A 21234-nucleotide genomic window follows, 5' to 3' on the forward strand; every position below is an offset into this window, starting at 1 on the left:
GGAAAGCATCAGGATCAAGCCAAGCAACAATACAGATGACCAGAGAATTGAACATCGAGAAAAGACGAGTTGAAGATCTGAAAGGAAAAAATAACCGTCTACTCAAAAGCCTTGAGAAAGGAAAGCAAAAAATGGAAGATTTTGAGGTTGACAGAAGAGAGCGAATTATAAAACACAAGGCTGAACAGCGCGAGATCATGAATGAAATGCAAAGAGAAAGGGATCGAGCCAAAGATTTAGAAGAGATAAAGAATGACATCTTTGATAAATTTGAAGACGAGAAAAATATCATATCCAAGGGATTTGAATCTGAAATGAACCAGTTGATTGCTGAACTTGAAGTCAGAGGACAAAAGATGGAAGAATCCAATATTGAAAAAGAAAAATGGGAGCTGGAAAGAAAAAATTTCAACACCAGACTTGAGGTAGAGCAGGAAGTGGCTATAAATTGGATGCGAAGATGCAGAAACAAAGATGTTCAGATCCAGAAGCTTAATCAAAGAACGCAAGAAGCACGAACAAAACTTGAAGAAGATTTGGATCAGTCTAGAAACAAAAATTCAGAGTTTAACACTTATATTTTGCAACTTGAAGAGTCATTATTTCAAGAAGTGGTTCGTCTAAGACCTAATGACCTCAAAGAAAGTAATGAGGAAAATGCTTCACTGCGAAGACGCATTAGAGATCTTGAAAAATTCTGCACAATTGTCAAGTCAGAATCACTGAGTTGGAGCAAACTCTTGAAGGAACGAATGAACAATGGCAAAAGTCAACTAATTTCTATGTTGAAAGAAGTGAAGAAAGAAGTAATATGGTGTTTGAGGCCATGGTACAAATGAGCGAAGTTGCTAGATATGTTGGGGAACTAGCTGTTGAAGCCAAAATAATTGAGCATCACGTTGATCCAGTTTCTAAGTGCGGAAAGAAGGTGTCAGGGTTAATGAAAGAAATTATAGAGCTTAATAGGAAAGCTACGCCTTATCTGTAGTTCTGAACTATTATAAAGAAACTTTTGTATGCCGATGAAAGTTGTTCTATGACAGTTAACTTTTTGGGATCAATACCTTTTTTGCATACATACATTTTGCATACATTCATCATTCATTTCATAATTTTCTCTATGAATAAATTTATAATTTTTTATTATTAAGATAAAATTCATTAATTAAATTTAAAAAAAATAATAAAAGATTTTTCAATCGCAGTTATTCTGGCCAAAAGAGAAACAACATCACTACGGTACTAGACAAGCTACTAAGAATTATGGAGGATAAAATACAGCGTATTGAGGAACAACCATCATAAAGAACAAGAAGAAATGAGAATGAAGCTGGAAAAAATTGAAGCCAGTATTGCAAATTCACAAGACAGTATGATGAAGAAAATAGAGGACTTGTTTAAAAGGCAGGTTATCAGTGGAAAAATGCATGAAAATCCTGTATCTTTCGACCAAGAACCCATATATCCTCTAGTGTTTCCACCAGAACCAATTTATCATTATGGTACTACACCTATACAAATCAATGCTCGTACATCTGCATTTCAAGAAGCCAAACCACATGAAAACCAACAAGTGGATCCTGCATCTTCAAGCAAAAATCCGCTTATATCCGATGTGAAAATAGGGGATCTTAATACTGAGCATTTGATCCCAGATTTGAATGAGTTGAATGAGAAACAAAAAGTAAATGAAGAACTGACCAGACAGATCAAGAACTTAGAAGAACGAATGAAATCTGTGGAAATAACTGAATCATTCTATGGGTTTGATGCTAGTGAATTGAGTTTAGTTCCAGACCTAATCCTCCCATCAAGTTCAAAGCTCCCGAATTTGATAAATATGACGGTACTACATGCATCCATCCCACATTACTATGTTTTGTCGAAGAATGGCAGGATATGTGAAGGACGAGAAATTGTTAATTCACTGCTTCCAGGATAGTTTGACAGGACCGGCTTTAAAATGGTATACTCAATTGACCAAAGCCAACATTAGATCTTGGAAAGATTTGGCTAAAGCATTTTTAGAGCAGTATCGCCATGTAACAGGACTCTCCAAAATTTGGAGAAAAAGAACAACGAAACATTCAGACAGTATGCCCAGAGATGGCGTGACACTGCGGCCCAAGTTCAACCACCTTTGTCAGAAAAAGAGGCCACAGTAATATTTGTTCATACCTTGAAGGCTCCTTATTTAAATCATTTAATGGGGAATGCAACCAGAAATTTTGCAGATTTGGTCATTTCTGGAGAACTCATTGAAAATGTCTTGAAAAGTGGCAAGATTGAATCAAATGATGGGTCTAGTTCCAAAAGACCTACGTACCGGAAAAAAAAGAAGAATGAAGTCATAATGCAAATTCTTACAGCAAGGATTCATCGAAAAGTGTTACAATAACCCAGCCAAGGGTTAAGAAAGAGGAAACAACACTAATCGAACAGAGTCCAGAGGATCTCGAAAAGAAATGAAAGGTTGTCTTTTACACCATTAGTACCATATGCAGAGATCTATGATTCACTGTTAAAAGCAGATGTCATAAGACCTTATCCTTTGGTTCCCATGCAACCACCATTTCCTCCTTGGTACGATACAAAGGCACACTGTGTTTACCATGAAGGAATTACAGGTCATTCTATTGAAAACTGTTTAGCATTCAAAGGTGGTTCAAAATTTGATCAACACTGGGAAGTTGGAATTCAATACACCATCTGCATCAAATCATCCATTGCCAAATCATGGAGATAAAAACGTGAATGCAATTCAGGAAGAGAACAGAAAGAAAGCAAAACTGACATTTCTGAAATTAAATCTCCGTTTGTTTGGGTATTCCAACAATTCTCTTTAGCCGGTATAATTCCACAACAATTCAAGCCAAAGCTAATGAAGGCAAGAATTATTGTGAATATCATCAGGAGAAAGGGCATAAAATTCAACTATGTCCGTTTAGGATTTGGTGCAAAAATTGATGAACAATAGAGAAATAGAATTCTTTGAAGAAGAACCAGGAAAAAAAAGAAGATGATGTTTGCTCATCAGAGGATCTAAACCTAGTCAAGAATAAATGATCCTGTGATCATTAATGTGAAATCATCTACGGTGATTCCTGCACCAATAAAGCCGAAAGTAGTATCACCACTCCTCTAACCATTTCCATACAAAGATACCCGCAGGGTACCTTGGAATTATACTACCAATGTTTCAATGGTAGGAGGATCTGTTTCTCTAGAAAAAAGAAAAGAAAAAACAGAGTTTGAGTACAACATCGAAGTCTGAAGCAGTGAGCGAAGTCGGTTTCTTACGAGAAGTGGAGATGTTACTCTCCCGAAACATCCAATGCTTCAGAACAAGTGAAAGCCAAAGGAAAAGCCATAGCAATACCTCAGAAGGTATTTGATGATGAATTCCCTCCAGCATTCAATGAGCCTGTGACAGAAAAACAAGCTCAAGAATTTTTGAAATTTTTGAAACATAGTGAGTATAGTGTGGTTGAACAACTACACAAACAACAAGCGAGAATTTCTATTCTTGAAACATTCATCCCTGAAGATATATCCCTCAATAAACTGACCGAATTGTGGGACATATCCGCTGACAATTATATAACGTTCACGGATGATGAAATACCAGAAGGCGGAATGGGGTCAGTAAAAGCTTTGAACATCACGACACATTGTCAGGGTCATGTATTGCCAGGAGTATTGATTGACAATGGATCCGCTCTCAACTTGATGCCTCTAGTCACACTTCAAAGAATGCCTCTGGATCAATCACACATGAAGAGTTATCAGAATGTAGTACGAGCATTTGATGGTACTCAAAAAGAAGTGCTTGGAAAATGGAAATACCGTTGTTAATTGGCCCAGTCGTGTACAATATCGACTTTGTGGTGATGGACATCCACCCCACATATAATTGTCTATTAGGGAGGCCATTGATTCATTCAGCAGGAGCCGTTCCTTCTTCATTACATCAGAAATTGAAATTTGTTGTTGATGGACAACTAATATGCGTCGGTGCTAAAGAAGAAATCATTGCGTCTGTAACAAGCGATGTTCCATATATCGACACCAATGATGATGCTCTTGAATGCTCTTTTCGAGCTCTTGAATTTGTAAATGCAACCTTTATTGCAGAGGAAATAAATTCCATATCCCAGATTGTCTGATTGCACCAAGATAACAGTACAACAAACTTTAGACATCGGAGCTAAAGCTGGGAAAGGTCTAGGAAAGAATCTTCAAGGGATTTCAGTTCCTATCAGTATAAAGATGAAAAAAGCCGGTTTGGGCATTAAATAGCCCTTCCCAAACGACGCCGTTTTGGGGAGGGCTATTTGTGTAATTTTATAAATGTTAAACCCTTTCCGTAATCCCTATGTTTTATATGTTTTACATTTTAGTCATTAAATTGAATTTATAATATTTTTAATTCAGTCTTCGAATTTAATTTCTTTTATTTAGTCCTTTATATAAAATAATATATTTAGGATAAATAACAGATTTAATCCCTTAATTTTAATAGATATATTTTAATCCCTAGTTTATATTTTTTTTAATTTTTAATCTTATATTCGAATTTTAAATAAGTTTATTTTAATCACTAAATTATTAAATAAGAAAATAGCATGTTTAATCCTCATATTCTGATTAATTATGAATTGGTTTTTTTATTTTACTATAATTTAGTCCTTTATTTAAGTATTGTTTATTGCTTTTAAATATATGGCTATAATTGTATTTTTTATTTACTTGTTTATATATATTTAAATATTTTATTAGTCATAATATATATATAATAATATAATTTTTTTAAATAAATTATTTTAATATTTATTTTTCAATATCGAAGAAAAGGACAGTCTTAATACAACTGGATGTCCTATTCTGGTATTTTAAAATAAAAAATATATATTTTAAAAATATTATCATATCAAAGAAAAGAGCTGTCTTAAGGCACCTAGAAGTTCTTTTCTGATATTTAAAATAAATAAATATTTTTTTATATAATTTTGAAATAATAAAATTATAAATTAAATATATTTTGAATTTTTAAATTTTAATAATAGAGACAATTTATAATTAAAAAGTACCAATTTTGGACGTTGTAGGGGTGCTAATCCTTCCCTAAACGTAACCGACCACGAATCCCTTTTTATTATTAAAGAATGAATTTTTGGTTATAAACGCAGATCAGTTCATTTTTTATGTTTTCTTTAAAACTCTTTTAAAAAAAAATAATTTTTAGGTATTCGACCTACCTGACCCAAAAGGCCAATGGCGACTCTCAAATTATTTTCAAAAACATTTATTCACATCAATTTTCCAGCCAAATTTAAAATTTTGTGCCCGGAAAGACCATTTGCATGTGTTCCACTATTTCCTTGCATAATCAATGCAATCTGTGTACATAGTAGCCCAATAATATACATATCTCATTATTTTTCTGGCCATGGAAAGACCATTTGCATGTGTTCCACATATTCCACTGTGTACTTCTTCAATGACGTTTCGAGCTTCGCTGGTATTTAAACATCTCAATAGCATTTGATCATTGCTTCTTCTATACATAATCTCGCCATCAAGAAAATATCCAGCAGCCATTCTTCTCAAGGTTCTTTTATCAATTTCCGATGCATTTGGTGGATAACTTTGATTTTTGATAAATTGCAGAATATCATAATACCATGGTTTACCATCTACTTCTTCTTCCACACTATAACAATGTGCAGGATTTCATATACTTGCATTTGATTGGCATCATATCAACTTTCTTGGTTGCTTGAAACATAGCAGCTAATGTAGCCAAAGCATCTGCCATTTGATTTTCTTCTCGAGGGAGATAATTGAAGGTAACTCTCTCAAATTCTTTCACTAATTGAGGGTAAAATTTCGGTATTCCAACAATTTGGGATCTTTTGTTTCCCATCTCCTCTCAATTGATACACCACCAAGGATGAATCTCCATATATCTTGAGAAATTTGATTTTTCTTTCTATAGCTGCTTTTCAACCCCATGACACAAGCTTTGAGAAATTTGATTTTTCTTTCTATAGCTGCTTTCAACCCCATGACACAAGCGTATTCCGCCATGTTATTGGTGCAAAAGAATTCCAGTCTACTTGTAAAGGGATAATAAATATTTTCTGGAGAAATTAACACTGCCCCGATTCCTCGTCCCAAAGCATTAGATGCTCCGTCAAAGTAAAGCTTCCAAGTTGCAAATTCATCATTTGTTCTGACTTCTTCATTCATGGATATGCACAACAGATCTTCATCGGGAAAATTGAAGTTCAAAGGCTGATAATCATTTGATACACGACTGGCCAGAAAATCAGCTATGACACTTCCTTTTATTGCTTTTTGGTTGACATATACAATATCAAACTCAGATAATAACATCTGCCATCTAGCCATTCTGCCTGTCAAAGTTGGTGATTCCATTAAGAATTTCAAAGGATCAAGTTTTGATATCAACCAAGTAGTATGGTATAACATATATTGTCTGAGTCTTCGAGTAGTCCACACCAAAGCACAATAATTTTTGTATTGGTGGATATCGAATTTCACAATCGGTAAATTTCTTGCTCAGATAATAAATAGCTTTTCTTTTCTTCCAGATTCATCATGCTGTCCTAGTACACATCCCATCGAATTTTCGAAGACCGTCAAGTAGAGAATTAATGGTCTATCAGGCATTGGTGATACTAAAATTGGGGCATTGGATAAATATTTCTTAATAATATCCAAAGTTTCTTGACATTCTTCATTCCAGACTTCAGGATTGTTCTTTCGAAGTAATTTGAACACTGGATCACATTTGTCAGTTAATTGAGAAATGAACCGAGATATATAATTTAATCTTCCCAAAAAGCCTCGAACTTCTTTTTTTGTATTGGGTGGTGGAAGATCTTGAATTGCTTTTACTTTATCTGGATCAATCTCGATTCCTTTTTTGCTGACCACAAATCCCAAAAATTTTCCGGAAGTTACCCCAAAAGTGCATTTAGCGGGGTTGAGCTTTAATTGATACTTCCTCAATCTCTGGAAAAGCTTCCTCAAATTTTGAATATGTTCTTCAGTTCGGGATTTGGCAATCATGTCATCTACATATACTTCAATCTCTTTGTGCATCATGTCATGAAACAAAGTTACCATGGCTCTTTGATATGTTGCCCCTGCATTTTTCAATCCAAATGGCATCACTTTATACAGAATGTGCCCCACATGATTATAAATGTTGTTTTTCCATGTCTTCAGGATTCATTTTTATCTGATTATATCCTGAAAATCCATCCATGAATGAAAACCATGTATGTCCTGCAGTATTGTCCACCAATGTGTCTATGTGGGGTAATGGAAAACTATCTTTTGGACTAGCTTTGTTGAGATCTCTGTAATCCACACACATTCGAACCTTCCCATTTTTCTTTGGTACGGGCACAATGTTGGCTACCCATTCTGGATATTTAGATGCCTGTAGGAAACCTGCATTGATCTGTTTCATCACTTCTTCTTTGATTTGCAACAACATTTCTGGCCTCATTCGTCTGAGCTTTTGTTGGACTGGTTTATATTCTGGATTGATTGGAAGCTTGTGTATCACTATATCTGTGCTTAAACCAGGCATATCTTGATAAGACCAGGCAAAGATATCTTTGAACTCTTGAAGGAGATTTATCAATTCTTGTTTTATCTGGATTGTCAGAGTAGTACCAATTTTCACCTCTTTTATTTCTTCATCTGTTCCTAAATTCACAGTCTCAATCTCTTCTTTGTGGGGTAGAATTTGTTTGTCTTCTTTTTCTACCAATCTTAATAGTTCAGTAGGAACATCACATTCCAGTTCATCCTCACAACCATTGATTTCTTCCAGACATATAGGCTGCTCTAAATTTATCAATGGATTAAATTTAGGAATACACATGCTATTAACATGGTGACACCTGCAAATTTAAGTCGGACATATTTCCGAAAGAATATAGTAAATTTATGAAATAAATAAATGTAAAAAATGTAAAAAAAATGTAAAGAATGATTGCCATATGAAAATTTTAAAGAAAATTTCTTATATTTAACATAATTTCTTTTACAAGATAACAAAAAGTTTTCATATTTTTGAACTAAACATAAAGATTAGTTCTGAATATTACTCTGCGTCAATATTAAAAACTATAGGAAGATCTTCAGTAGTCCAATTGGTGAGTGTTTCTCCAGGAAGACATGGTCGAATCCTATCCAAGTATTTGCCAGTTTTGTTGTCATTCATGATCATGTTGATAAATAATCCATTCATAGCTTCTTCGACTATGTCTTGATCTTTCGTCAACTTTCTTCTTTAAAGGCTTCAACAAGCTGCTGTTCTACATTAATTGTTCCCCCTGATCTGAATGGTCTTCAACTGTGGGAAAGACATGTGTTTCCAAAGGATTTCACCTCCTTTCAATTTTGCCTTTCTATCTTCACATCTTCTTTTCATCTCTTTGTTCTTTTGCTGAAAATTGGGCTTAAACCCTAGCCCAAAACGATCTTTTTCATCTTTACTGATAGGAACTGAAATCCTTGAAGATTCTTTCCTAGACCTTTCCCAGCTTTAGCTCCGATGTCTAAGTTTGTTGTACTGTCATCTTGGTGCAATCAGACAATCTGGGATATGGAATTTTATTTCCTTCTGCAATAAAGGTTGCATTTACAAATTCAAGAGCTCGAAAAGAGCATTCAAGAGCATCATCATTGGTGTCGATATATGGAACATCGCTTGTTACAGACGCAATGATTTCTTCTTCAGCACCGACGCATATTAGTTGTCCATCAACAACAAATTTCAATTTCTGATGTAATGAAGAAGGAACGGCTCCTGCTGAATGAATCCATGGCCTCCCTAATAGACAATTATATGTGGGGTGGATGTCCATCACCACAAAGTCGATATTGTACACGACTGGGCCAATTAACAACGGTATTTCCATTTTCCCAAGCACTTCTTTTTGAGTACCATCAAATGCTCGTACTACATTCTGATAACTCTTCATGTGTGATTGATCCAGAGGCATTCTTTGAAGTGTGACTAGAGGCATCAAGTTGAGAGCGGATCCATTGTCAATCAATACTCCTGGCAATACATGACCCTGACAATGTGTCGTGATGTTCAAAGCTTTTACTGACCCCATTCCGCCTTCTGGTATTTCATCATCCGTGAACGTTATATAATTGTCAGCGGATATATGTCCCACATTCGGTCAAGTTTATTGAGGGATATCTTCAGGATGAATGTTTGATTAAGAATTTTCATCAAAGCATTTCTATGTGCTTCTGAATTCATCAATAGATCAAGAATAGAAATTCTCGCTTGTTGTTTGTGTAGTTGTTCAACCACACTATACTCACTATGTTTCAAAAATTTCAAAAATTCTTGAGCTTGTTTTTCTGTTACAGGCTCATTGAATGCTGGAGGGGATTCATCATCAAATACCTTCTGAGGTATTGCTATGGCTTTTCCTTTGGCTTTCACTTGTTCTGAAGCATTGGATGTTTCGGGAGAGTAACATCTCCACTTCTCGTAAAGAAACCGACTTCGCTCACTGCTTCAGACTTCGATGTTTGTACTCAAACTCTGTTTTTTTCTTTTCTGTTTTTTCTAGAGAAACAGATCCTCCTACCATTGAAACATTGGTAGTATAATTCCAAGGTACCCTGCGGGTATCTTTGTATGGAAATGGTAGAGGAGTGGTGATAACTACTTTCGGCTTTATTGGTGCAGGAATCACCGTAGATGATTTCACATTAATGATCACAGGATCATTTATTCTTTGACTAGGTTTAGAATCCTCTGATGAGCAAACATCATCTTCTTTTTTTCCTGGTTCTTCTTCAAAGAATTCTATTTCTCTATTGTTCATCAATTTTTGCACCAAATCCCTAAACTCAGGACATAGTTGAATTTTATGCCCTTTCTCCTGATGATATTCACAATAATTCTTGCCTTCATTATGCTTTGGCTTGAATTGTTGTGGAATTATACCGGCTAAAGAGAATTGTTGGAATACCCAAACAAACGGAGATTTAATTTCAGAAATGTCAGTTTTTTTGCTTCTTTCTGTTCTCTTCCTGAATTGCATTCACGTTTTTATCTCCATGATTGGCAATGGATGATTTGATGCAGATGTGTATTGAATTCCAACTTCCCAGTTGATCAAATTTTGAACCACCCTTTTGAATGCTAAACAGTTTTCAATAGAATGACCTGTAATTCCTTCATGGTAAACACAGTGTGCCTTTGTATCGTACCAAGGAGGAAATGGTGGTTGCATGGGAACCAAAGGATAAGGTCTTATGACATCTGCTTTTAACAGTGAATCATAGATCTCTGCATATGGTACTGGTAATGGTGTAAAAGACAACCTTTCATTTTCTTTTCGAGATCCTCTGGACTCTGTTCGATTAGTGTTTGTTTCCTCTTTCTTAACCCTTGGCTGGGTTATTGTAACACTTTTCGATGAATCCTTGCTGTAAGAATTTGCATTATTGACTTCATTCTTCTTTTTCCGGTACGTAGGTCTTTGGAACTAGACCCATCATTTGATTCAATCTTGCCACTTTTCAAGACATTTTCAATGAGTTCTCCAAAATGACCAAATCTGCAAAATTTCTGGTTGCATTCCCCATTAAATGATTTAAATAAGGAGCCTTCAAGGTGAACAAATATTATTGTGGCCCTCTTTTTCTGACAAAGGTGGTTGAACTTGGGCCGCAGTGTCACGCCATCTATGGGCATACTGTCTGAATGTTTCGTTGTTCTTTTTCTTAAATTTTGGAGAGTCCATCTATCAGGATCATGTCTGTTACATGGCGATACGCTCTAAAAATGCTTTAGCCAAATCATTCCAGGATCTAATGTTGGCTTTGGTCAATTGAGTATACCATTTAAAGCCGTCCTGTCAAACTATCCTGGAAGCAGGGAATTAACAATTTCTCGTCCTTCACATATCCTGCCATTCTTCGACAAACATAGTAATGTGGGATGAAGGGCATGTAGTACCGTCATATTTATCAAATTCGGGAGCTTTGAACTTGATGGGGAGGATTAGGTCTGAACTAAACTCAATTCACTAGCATCAACCCATAGAATGATTCAGTTTATTTCCACAGATTTCATTCGTTCTTCTAAGTTCTTGATCTGTCTGGTCATTTCTTCATTACTTTTTGTTTCTCATTCAACTCATTCAAATCTGGGATCAAATGCTCAGTATTAAGATCCCCTATTTTCACATCGGATATAAGCGGATTTTTGTTTGAAGATGCATGATCCACTTGTTGGTTTTCATGTGGTTTGGCTTCTTGAAATGCAGATGTACGAGCATTGATTTGTATAGGTGTAGTACCAGAATGATAAATTGGTTCTGGTGGAAACACTAGAGGATATATGGGTTCTTGGTCGAAAGATACAGGATTTTCATGCATTTTTCCACTGATAACCTGCCTTTTAAACAAGTCCTCTATTTTCTTCATCATACTGTCTTGTGAATTTGCAATACTGGCTTCAATTTTTTCCAGCTTCATTCTCATTTCTTCTTGTTCTTTATGATGTTGTTCCTCAATACGCTGTATTTTATCCTCCATAATTCTCTTATTAGCTTGTCTAGTACCGTAGTGATGTTGTATTTCTCTTTGGCCAGAATAACTGCGATTGAAAAATCTTTTATTATTTTTTTCAAATTTTAATTAATGAATTTTATCTTAATAATAAAAAATTATAAATTTATTCATAGAGAAAATTATGAAATGAATGATGAATGTATGCAAAATGTATGTATGCAAAAAAGGTATTGATCCCAAAAAGTTAACTGTCATAGAACAACTTTCATCGGCATACAAAAGTTTCTTTATAATAGTTCAGAACTACAGATAAGGCGTAGCTTTCCTATTAAGCTCTATAATTTCTTTCATTAACCCTGACACCTTCTTTCCGCACTTAGAAACTGGATCAACGTGATGCTCAATTATTTTGGCTTCAACAGCTAGTTCCCCAACATATCTAGCAACTTCGCTCATTTGTACCATGGCCTCAAACACCATATTACTTCTTTCTTCACTTCTTTCAACATAGAAATTAGTTGACTTTTGCCATTGTTCATTCGTTCCTTCAAGAGTTTGCTCCAACTCAGTGATTCTGACTTGACAATTGTGCAGAATTTTTTCAAGATCTCTAATGCGTCTTCGCAGTGAAGCATTTTCCTCATTACTTTCTTTGAGGTCATTAGGTCTTAGACGAACCACTTCTTGAAATAATGACTCTTCAAGTTGCAAAATATAAGTGTTAAACTCTGAATTTTTGTTTCTAGACTGATCCAAATCTTCTTCAAGTTTTGTTCGTGCTTCTTGCGTTCTTTGATTAAGCTTCTGGATCTGAACATCTTTGTTTCTGCATCTTCGCATCCAATTTATAGCCACTTCCTGCTCTACCTCAAGTCTGGTGTTGAAACTTTTTCTTTCCAGCTCCCATTTTTCTTTTTCAATATTGGATTCTTCCATCTTTTGGCCTCTGACTTCAAGTTCAGCAATCAACTGGTTCATTTCAGATTCAAATCCCTTGGATATGATATTTTTCTCGTCTTCAAATTTATCAAAGATGTCATTCTTTATCTCTTCTAAATCTTTGGCTCGATCCCTTTCTCTTTGCATTTCATTCATGATCTCGCGGTTGTTCAGCCTTGTGTTTTATAATTCGCTCTCTTCTGTCAACCTCAAAATCTTCCATTTTTTGCTTTCCTTTCTCAAGGCTTTTGAGTAGACGGTTATTTTTTCCTTTCAGATCTTCAACTCGTCTTTTCTCGATGTTCAATTCTCTGGTCATCCGTATTGTTGCTTGGCTTGATCCTGATGCTTTCCGGGATTTATATAACTCCTGGTAATTTTTCTGTAAGGCTCTGTACTCATCCTCACCTTTTTCTTTATCTTTTCTCAACATTGCACATTGTGATGAATGAAATTCAATGTCAACCCCCAACATAGCTTTATCTTGTCTCATTTGTTCTAATTCTTTCGACAGCCTTCTCTTTCTGCTTCAAACTCAGCTCTCAAGATTTCAATCTCTGACGGAACCACCTTAATGCGATCTTCCATAGAGATATCCTCATTTTGATCTGGTAAAGGAATATTTTCGTTTTTTTCTGACAGATCTCCATTCTTCATAATCAGGAGTTAGCATTTCTTTTGCTGCTTTAGCTCGGATACAAAAAATTGTTTTCCAAGCTGTAACGGCTTCCATAATCCTTCTTTTATAATTTTTGCTGTGGAATGTGAATTCAGATGACTGTAATCCAGCAGTGACAGGTACAAATTGACGACCTTCATACTGTCTTATGACCAGAAGTGGTGCATATCCAATTCCTCCCCATAATCCGAGCAACATTATCCAGTTGTAATTTCCACATTTGTAAATGAATTCCCTTTGTATTTGCCACGGGGCTCGCCAAACAATGTCATTGCTTTGCAGATTTCGAAAGGCATTAATCCACATATCTTTCTTAATTTCTTTCGGCCATTCCTGCTCTAGAAATTCTTTTAATGGTGAGTAATCCGTATTAAAGCGTCGGTATGAAACCTTTTCTGTCTTCCAGAAATGACTACGGATCCAAACATATAACAACTGGGTACACCCTGAGAATCGTCCACCTCCTAACTTTCTACAAGCATTTAACGATCTGAAGGTCTCTGCTAGGATTGCAGAAGCAGGATTAATCTTTTTCGATAGCTGTTCAAACAAATCTACCACTGCAGCTTCAACATATCCCAATACTTTTGGGAAGATGACCATACCATACATACCCAGAGCAAATAAATCGAACCGTACTTTAATATCTGGATGACTCTGAATAAGTTCTTTAATGTTGGTCCAAGCAATGCCTTCGTTTTCGCCTTTTTGTTTTGTACGAGATACCACCCATTCTTCTCGTACCCCGGCAATCTTTGCTAATTTAACTCGAAAGGGTTGAGTTTTAATTGACTTTGAATAGATTCGATTCTCCAAAGCCCCATCTATATGTAGCAAAGTTGTGTATTCTTCAATAGTAGGGACCAAATCCTCTTTATTGAGAGTGAAACAATTGTACCCTGGATTCCAGAATTGAATTAGGGCTCTGAGTAATTCATCATCAACTTCTACATAGAGCAAATATGGGATGTCTCCGTAAGTCTGATAAAACTGCAATTTTTTATTTGAATCCCAACTTTCCCAAATGCTTCGCAAATCTTGCATATCATTTCTTTTTAGTGAAACTGGAGCATAACTGGCCAAGTCAGATACATAATCATCCTGCAGGCTGTCTCCTTCTCGTCTTTGTAAGTCCTCAGCCCACTGTCTTACTTCTGAGTTTAGAATTACTTGATTTGAACACTTTTTATCCATAGATGAAGGCTTTCCAATGAGACAATTAACACAAGGATCAATGTCTTTTATCATGTATGATGCAATGCAAACAGAAAAATAAAGAACACACAAAAAGAAAATAAATTAGTTTACATAATAAAGAAATTTAATAATAACATTTACATAAATATTCTTTATTTAAACATGCTTTTCTAAATTTAAATAATTTAAATAAACATGTAATTTAATTAATAAATAAATTAACAAGAAAGTCAGAATTCATTTCTCCTGTGTGTACACCTATTTTAGACAAAATTTCGGCATGACTTCGGATCGTAAGAGTTTCTAAGGTTTTTTATATGTAGGGTTTCAGATCTAAGAATAAAAGTACCCGAATTGTCCTTGTTAGTGCCCCCTTTGGCTGCTAACCCTCAATCATAGTCCATTACAGACTAAAGTGGATCGAGTTCAATTCGAGGAGATACATTTCTCTATGCCTGACACGGAGAATAAATTCTCACGAAGACAGAGAGCATATGAACCCCGGAAGTTACTTGCTAGGTCTGACACGGAGAATAAATTCTCACGAAGACGTTGCTTTCACTCCCACTTAAAAGGGACAACTCAATTATAGAGCTTTATGTTATGCAATGCAAGTGTTGTGTGTGAGGAGAAATGTTTAAACTTTTGACAGAAAAATAAATAATGAAATAAAATACTTGTAAATAAATAAAACATATAAATATTATAAAAATAATATAAATAAAAAAATTTGAAAAGAAAGAATTAAAAATTAAATATATAAATTTTAATTTTTAATTAATAGAGACAATTTATAATTGATTTTTAAAAGCTTGACCAGGCTCCCCAGCAGAGTCGCCAAGCTGTCGTAACCGGTTTTGGTCCGGGCACAAAATTTTAAATTTGGCTGGAAAATTGATGTGAATAAATGTTTTTGAAAATAATTTGAGAGTCGCCATCGGCCTTTTGGGTCAGGTAGGTCGAATACCTAAAAATTATTTTTTTTTAAAAGAGTTTTAAAGAAAACACTAATAAAAAATGAACTGATCTGCGTTTATAACCAAAAATTCATTCTTTTTAATAATAAAAAGGGATTCGTGGTCGGTTACGTTTAGGGAAGGATTAGCACCCCTACAACGCCCAAAATTGGTACTTTTAATTATAAATTGTCTCTATTATTAAAATTTAAAAATTCAAAATATTTTAATTTATTTTTATTATTTCAAAATTATATAAAAAATATTTATTTATTTTAAAATATCAGAAAAGAACTTCTAGGTGCCTTAAGACAGCTTTTTTCTTGATATTGATAATATTTTTATATATATTTTTTTTTATTTTAAAATACCAGAATAGGACATCCAGTTGTATTAAGACTGTCCTTTTCTTCGATATTGAAAAATAAATATTAAAATAATTTATTTAAAATAAATATTTATTTATTATATATATATATTTATGACTATAATAAAAATATTTAAATATATATAAACAAGTAAAATAAAAAATACAATTATAGCCATATATTTAAAAGCAATAAACAATACTTAAAATAAAGGACTAAATTATAGTAAAATAAAAAAAACCAATTCATAATTAATCAGAATTATGAGGATTAAACATGCTATTTTCTTATTTAATAATTTAGTGATTAAAATAAACTTATTTAAAATTCGAATATAAGATTAAAATAAATTAAAAATATAAACTAGGGATTAAAATATTATCTATTAAAATTAAGGGATTAAATCTGTTATTATCCTAAATATATTTTAATATAAAGGATTAAAATAAAAGAAATTAAATTCGAAGACTGAATTAAAAATATTATAAATTCAATTTAATGACTAAAATGTAAAACATATAAAACATAGGGATTACGGAAAGGGTTTAACATTTATAAAATTACACAAATAGCCCTCCCCAAAACGGCGTCGTTTGGGAAAGGCTATTTAATGCCCAAACCGGCTGGCCCTTCGGGCCAGCTATCTCATTTCTTTTTTTTTTCTTTCTCTCTCAAACAGAGAGAGAAGAGTTCTCTGGCTTCTCTCTAAACTGAGAGAAGCCGTCCCGGTCAGCCACCGCTACCGGGCTCCGACCACCGCTGCCGGCCACCGTTAATGGTGGCCGGAAATTACAAAAATCCACCAAAATATAGATCGGGACGGTCTAAACCGTTTCCGGTGTTCTTTTTCCTTAAAAAGCTCCCAATCGGAGCGATCTACAAAATACCTTCGGTTTTCGTTGTATCCGGCGACGGTTGGGGTTCTCCGATGACAGAGTAAGCTTCTTTCCTCTCTTCTCTCCTTTTTTTTTCTTGCTGCGTTGATGTTGACTGAGATCGTTGGTATATTTTTTAGTATATCTTTTTTTTTCTCTTTTTTTTTTCTCCGTCTCTCTGTGTTCTCTGTCTCTCCGTTTTTTTTTTCTGTTTTTTTTAAAGGTTGGGGTGGTGGCTTTTATAGCCACCACCGGTGTGGCCATCGGACCGGTCCGAAGATGGGGTCTCGGTGAATCACCGGACTACCAGTGGTGACTCACCCCGTAGCCATGGCGTGGACAGCTGGCGTTGGAGCTTCTGGAGTCTTCGGTTGGGACGTGGCAGCGGCGGAGGCGGCGAGATAGCAGCGGCGGCCGCGTGTCCCTAGGGTATCAGACCCTAGGGTTTCCATCTGGGGCAATCTGGACCGTTGGATCTCTTAGATCCAACGGCTGTGATGAGGCGGCCGGCTAGATTAGGGTTAGGAAACCCTAACTGAAACCCCCAAATGTTTAGGGTTTCTGGTTTGTTCTGGACGGTTCTGGTTTGTTTGTAACTGGGCGGTCCATTGTAATTGGCCTGTAATTAATTATTTATATATATATTTAATATATATTTAATAATAATAATAATAATAATAATAATAATAATAATAATAATATGGATAAAAAATTAGTATCTTCAATTTGAATTTTCAACTGATAGGATTTTTCTTAAAAAAATTACATGAAACCATTAAAATTTGACCCATCAAAAAATTGAGTCGGATTAAACTAGAATCGACTTTTTTTCAAATCCGTTTTTGGTTTGGCCTAAAAAAATAATTATTGTTTATTTGAATAAATTTTTTAAATAACATATAGTTGTTTATTTGAATTGATTTTATCAAATCAGAAGAACAGTCGAGATTTCAACAAGTCAAAATAAAATAAATGTTCCATATAACATGAGAATGAATTATTATATGTTATATTATTAACTCAAAAGGCAAAATACAAGTTGGTGAAATCTTTGTCAAATTTTGAAGAATTTATTGATTTTTTTAAAAAAAATATAATTTAAAAAGTAAATTATGAATTTTCATATATTTTCAAAAGTTTTCTAATTTTTTAAAATTATTGTTTAGAAATATGGAAAAATTATCAAAATAAAAATTTTAGTTACAATTGAGGGACCAAAAGAGATATTAATCATTAAGTTAATGTAACCGTTCAAAAAGTTTAATGACCCAAAAAGATCATTAGAGTATAGTTTAGCAATCTTTGGAACACTTTACCCAAAAAAATCAAAGACAAAGTCCACCAGAGGTCATTGAAGTTTGGAATATGCTCAAATGATCGTTTTGGTCCATGAACTTTCAAACATTACAAATGATCATTAAATTTAAACAGTTACAAAACGGTCATTAAATTTTGTCAAACAATTAAAAATTAGTCATTAAATTTATCAAACTTTTACAATTATTATAACATCGCAATGACCATTTTGTAACAATTCGATAAATTTAAGGACCATTTTGTAACTTTTCAAAGCTCGGTGACCAAAAAGATCATTTTCGCATAGTTTAGTGACACCCTGGTGTATTTTACCCAAAAATAAAATATGGTCCACATATTAATTACAAAAATTTGAGCATCCTCTAACATATGCAAGAAAAGGCATACCATGTGGATTTATATCACAACAATTGCACATACACATCTAAGCAACTTCAAAAACCATGATTAAATTACGATGTAAAATAGTGGCCATAAAACTTTAAACATAAATAAGAGTTTGTAAAACTCACCTATCTTGCATTGCTCTTGATGCTCTTAGTTGGTCCCTACGAACAAGCAAGTGAACATGACGAGCATATTTAGTTAGATATATTGCTTCTTCTGTAGCTGTATCACCTCCTCCAACCACAGCAAGTACTTGTCCTTTAAACAATGGAGATGCTCCATCACAAATTGCACAAGCACTAATCCCCCTACTCCAAAATTCATCTTCACGAGGTAACCTAAGCCTTTTTGCTGTAGCTCCGGTAGCAAAAATCACGCTATAACACTTAACCTGAAAAATAAATGTAAAGAACAGATATGGATAAAGAATAAGCCTCATAATAACTTTATTGAAAGACTAATGGTAATTGAGTTCCAAATGTTTAACATGGGAAGAAACAAAAATGTAAACAACTAAACGTTCTCCTCTTTCTGCGGATTGTAGCATCATATAATTGAAAAAAGTACTCCTATGGGCACAACATAACAAGAAAGTATAAGTTTTCAACTCAAAACGGTGTTCCAAAGAAAAAAGCTGATATCACATCTACTAGCATGACATTCAATCAAAAAATTAATTAGATGAGTTTGACAAAAGGATCATTACGGGCATAATGAGGCAATTCAAGTTACAGATAGTACTTAAATGTGTTCCAATAATTCACAATGGTAATAATTTAACCACGTCAACATAACAACAAAAGTAGCCAACAGAAAACTATATCACCTCACGTTCACTATTCCGAACTGTAAAAGGATTGCTTTTAACATCAATGTGTTCCACATCTTCTAGGAACAATTCTGCTCCCCAACGCTCAGCTTGCTTTCGCATCCTAGTCAAAGCATGATCAAGAATCTAATTATACAATTTAGTTGAAAGTTGAAACAGTTGTAGCTGATAAATTCAGCAAACAAGAAAGCCAGACTTTCATCTTTCTTTTAAATACCTGTCCATCAAATCTGGACCAGTTATTCCATCAGGAAACCCAGGGAAGTTCTCAACTTCAGTAGTAGTCATCAACTGGCCACCAGGAACACCACCAACCTGATATCCCTCAAACACTACAGGCTTCAAATTGGCACGAGCTGCATATATTGCCGCCGTATATCCAGCAGGACCAGAACCTATGATCACCACATTCTCGACTGATTTACCTGCACGAAGAAACCTTTACTCATGCCCCTAAGTAATTTGGTTATAAACACTTAGAATTAAAAAAAAAAACTCCTTCCCTTATTGTACATTTTTACAATTCATATAATGCCAGCAGTTGATATCGCCGACGCCATTCACAAATTATACTTTTTCTGAACAACTTAAGCTGAATTTGATCATTAGTCTCGCTAATTGTTTTTGCTTTCGTAGACTCTGGCTGGTGTTTTTGCTGATATATATATATATATTGTTTCCATTAATCCAAACACTTGACTATTTTTGGGAAAGTAAAATAAAAGCAAAAACCAAACATAAAACTGATTTTGTTTTTTTTTAAATCAAGTACTACAATGCCACAAGCTTCTCACCATTCTACAAGAACCTTTACTTCTTAGAATTTATTAGAAAATAAAATCTGCAGTATTTTCATGTTAGCTAGAAGATAAAAAAAAGCTGGGCAATAACAATATTTGTCTTAATTCAATATTCCCAACTAAACATTTACATAGAAAAACTAAATAAAAAAAGATGTCATTGGAATTTTAAAACACAAAGGCCAAGGAAGTAGTGAGAGAGACCTGAAGCGGCGGGGGTTTTGACGGAGGCCTTGGGGCGGAGAGAGAAGAGGCGGGGGCGCGTTCGAGAAGAGTTGAAACGGAGAGCGCGTGAAGGGGAAGAGTAGTAGAAGAAGAAAGGGTAGGGGAGAGTGGAGGACATAGGAAGACGGCTGTGTGGTGTGGAATGACTGGAAGGGATTGGGATTCCGATTTTAGAAGAAACAGCCATTGGATTCCAGACCATACAAATACTAATTGTAAGAGAAAAACATCAGAGACAAAACAAAAACCAGTTCTGACTTGAGAATGGAATTCCAAGGTATTTATCTCTAGCCTCATGCCTTCTAGATAAGAACCCTTCTTCTTTTCCTTCATTTTCCACCATAGTATTTGTCCTTATTTTCCGAGGCTTAATTATAAAATAAGTGTTAAAATTATATTTTTGATGAATAGGTATTTATAAAAAATTTAAATGATCTAAATAAGTACAAACATTATTAGTTTAAGTGTCTAAGTTCTAACTATTGTTTACTTTTTTACGATAAGGGACATGTATCACGTTGTGGTAATTTTAAATTTTTAAATTAAAAATATGATTATATTTATAAAAAAAACTCTAATTTCTCTTAAATTAAAAAAACTCAAATCCATAAAAAACCTAACCTACCACCATCACCTTTTCCGGCCACGACCATCGCCGTCAACTTAATCACTGCCATCCTCCTAGTCATACGTTGGCATAGTTGTTACCAACTGGTCGTTAGAATCGTATGAGATCACGATTTTTATCATAGGGTTTGCGAGGTATAAACATTGATTGATCATCAATCGATTGCGATTTCATAGGGGTATTGATCATAGGAGGTAGGTGAGGTCAAGTGGACTTTCGTAGACACAAATGGTGGCTGACGTAGGTTTAAAGGTTGAAATGAAGGTTTTTTAAAATTTCGAGGCTATTCCAAAATTTTTGTGTGTTTTTTTAAATATATTTTTAATTTATTAATTTTAAATAAAATTTTTAAAAATTACGAGAATAGAATACGTCTCACTTAACAGATAAAATTAACAACATAGCTCATACACAAAAAATTATAACTTTTGTAACATTAAAC

At 34.3% G+C, this 21234-nt stretch overlaps 1 pseudogene; it reads right to left on the reverse strand.

Moving 5' to 3' along the window:
- The window catches only part of LOC120116802, a 37384-nt pseudogene extending 16988 nt beyond the window's left edge, over window positions 1–20396 (reverse strand).
- Window positions 20397–21234: the final 838 nt, after the last annotated feature.

Source organism: Hibiscus syriacus, unplaced genomic scaffold (assembly GCF_006381635.1).
Source record: "Hibiscus syriacus cultivar Baekdansim isolate YM2019G1 unplaced genomic scaffold, ASM638163v2 tig00110303_pilon, whole genome shotgun sequence".
Lineage (NCBI taxonomy): Eukaryota > Viridiplantae > Streptophyta > Magnoliopsida > Malvales > Malvaceae > Hibiscus > Hibiscus syriacus.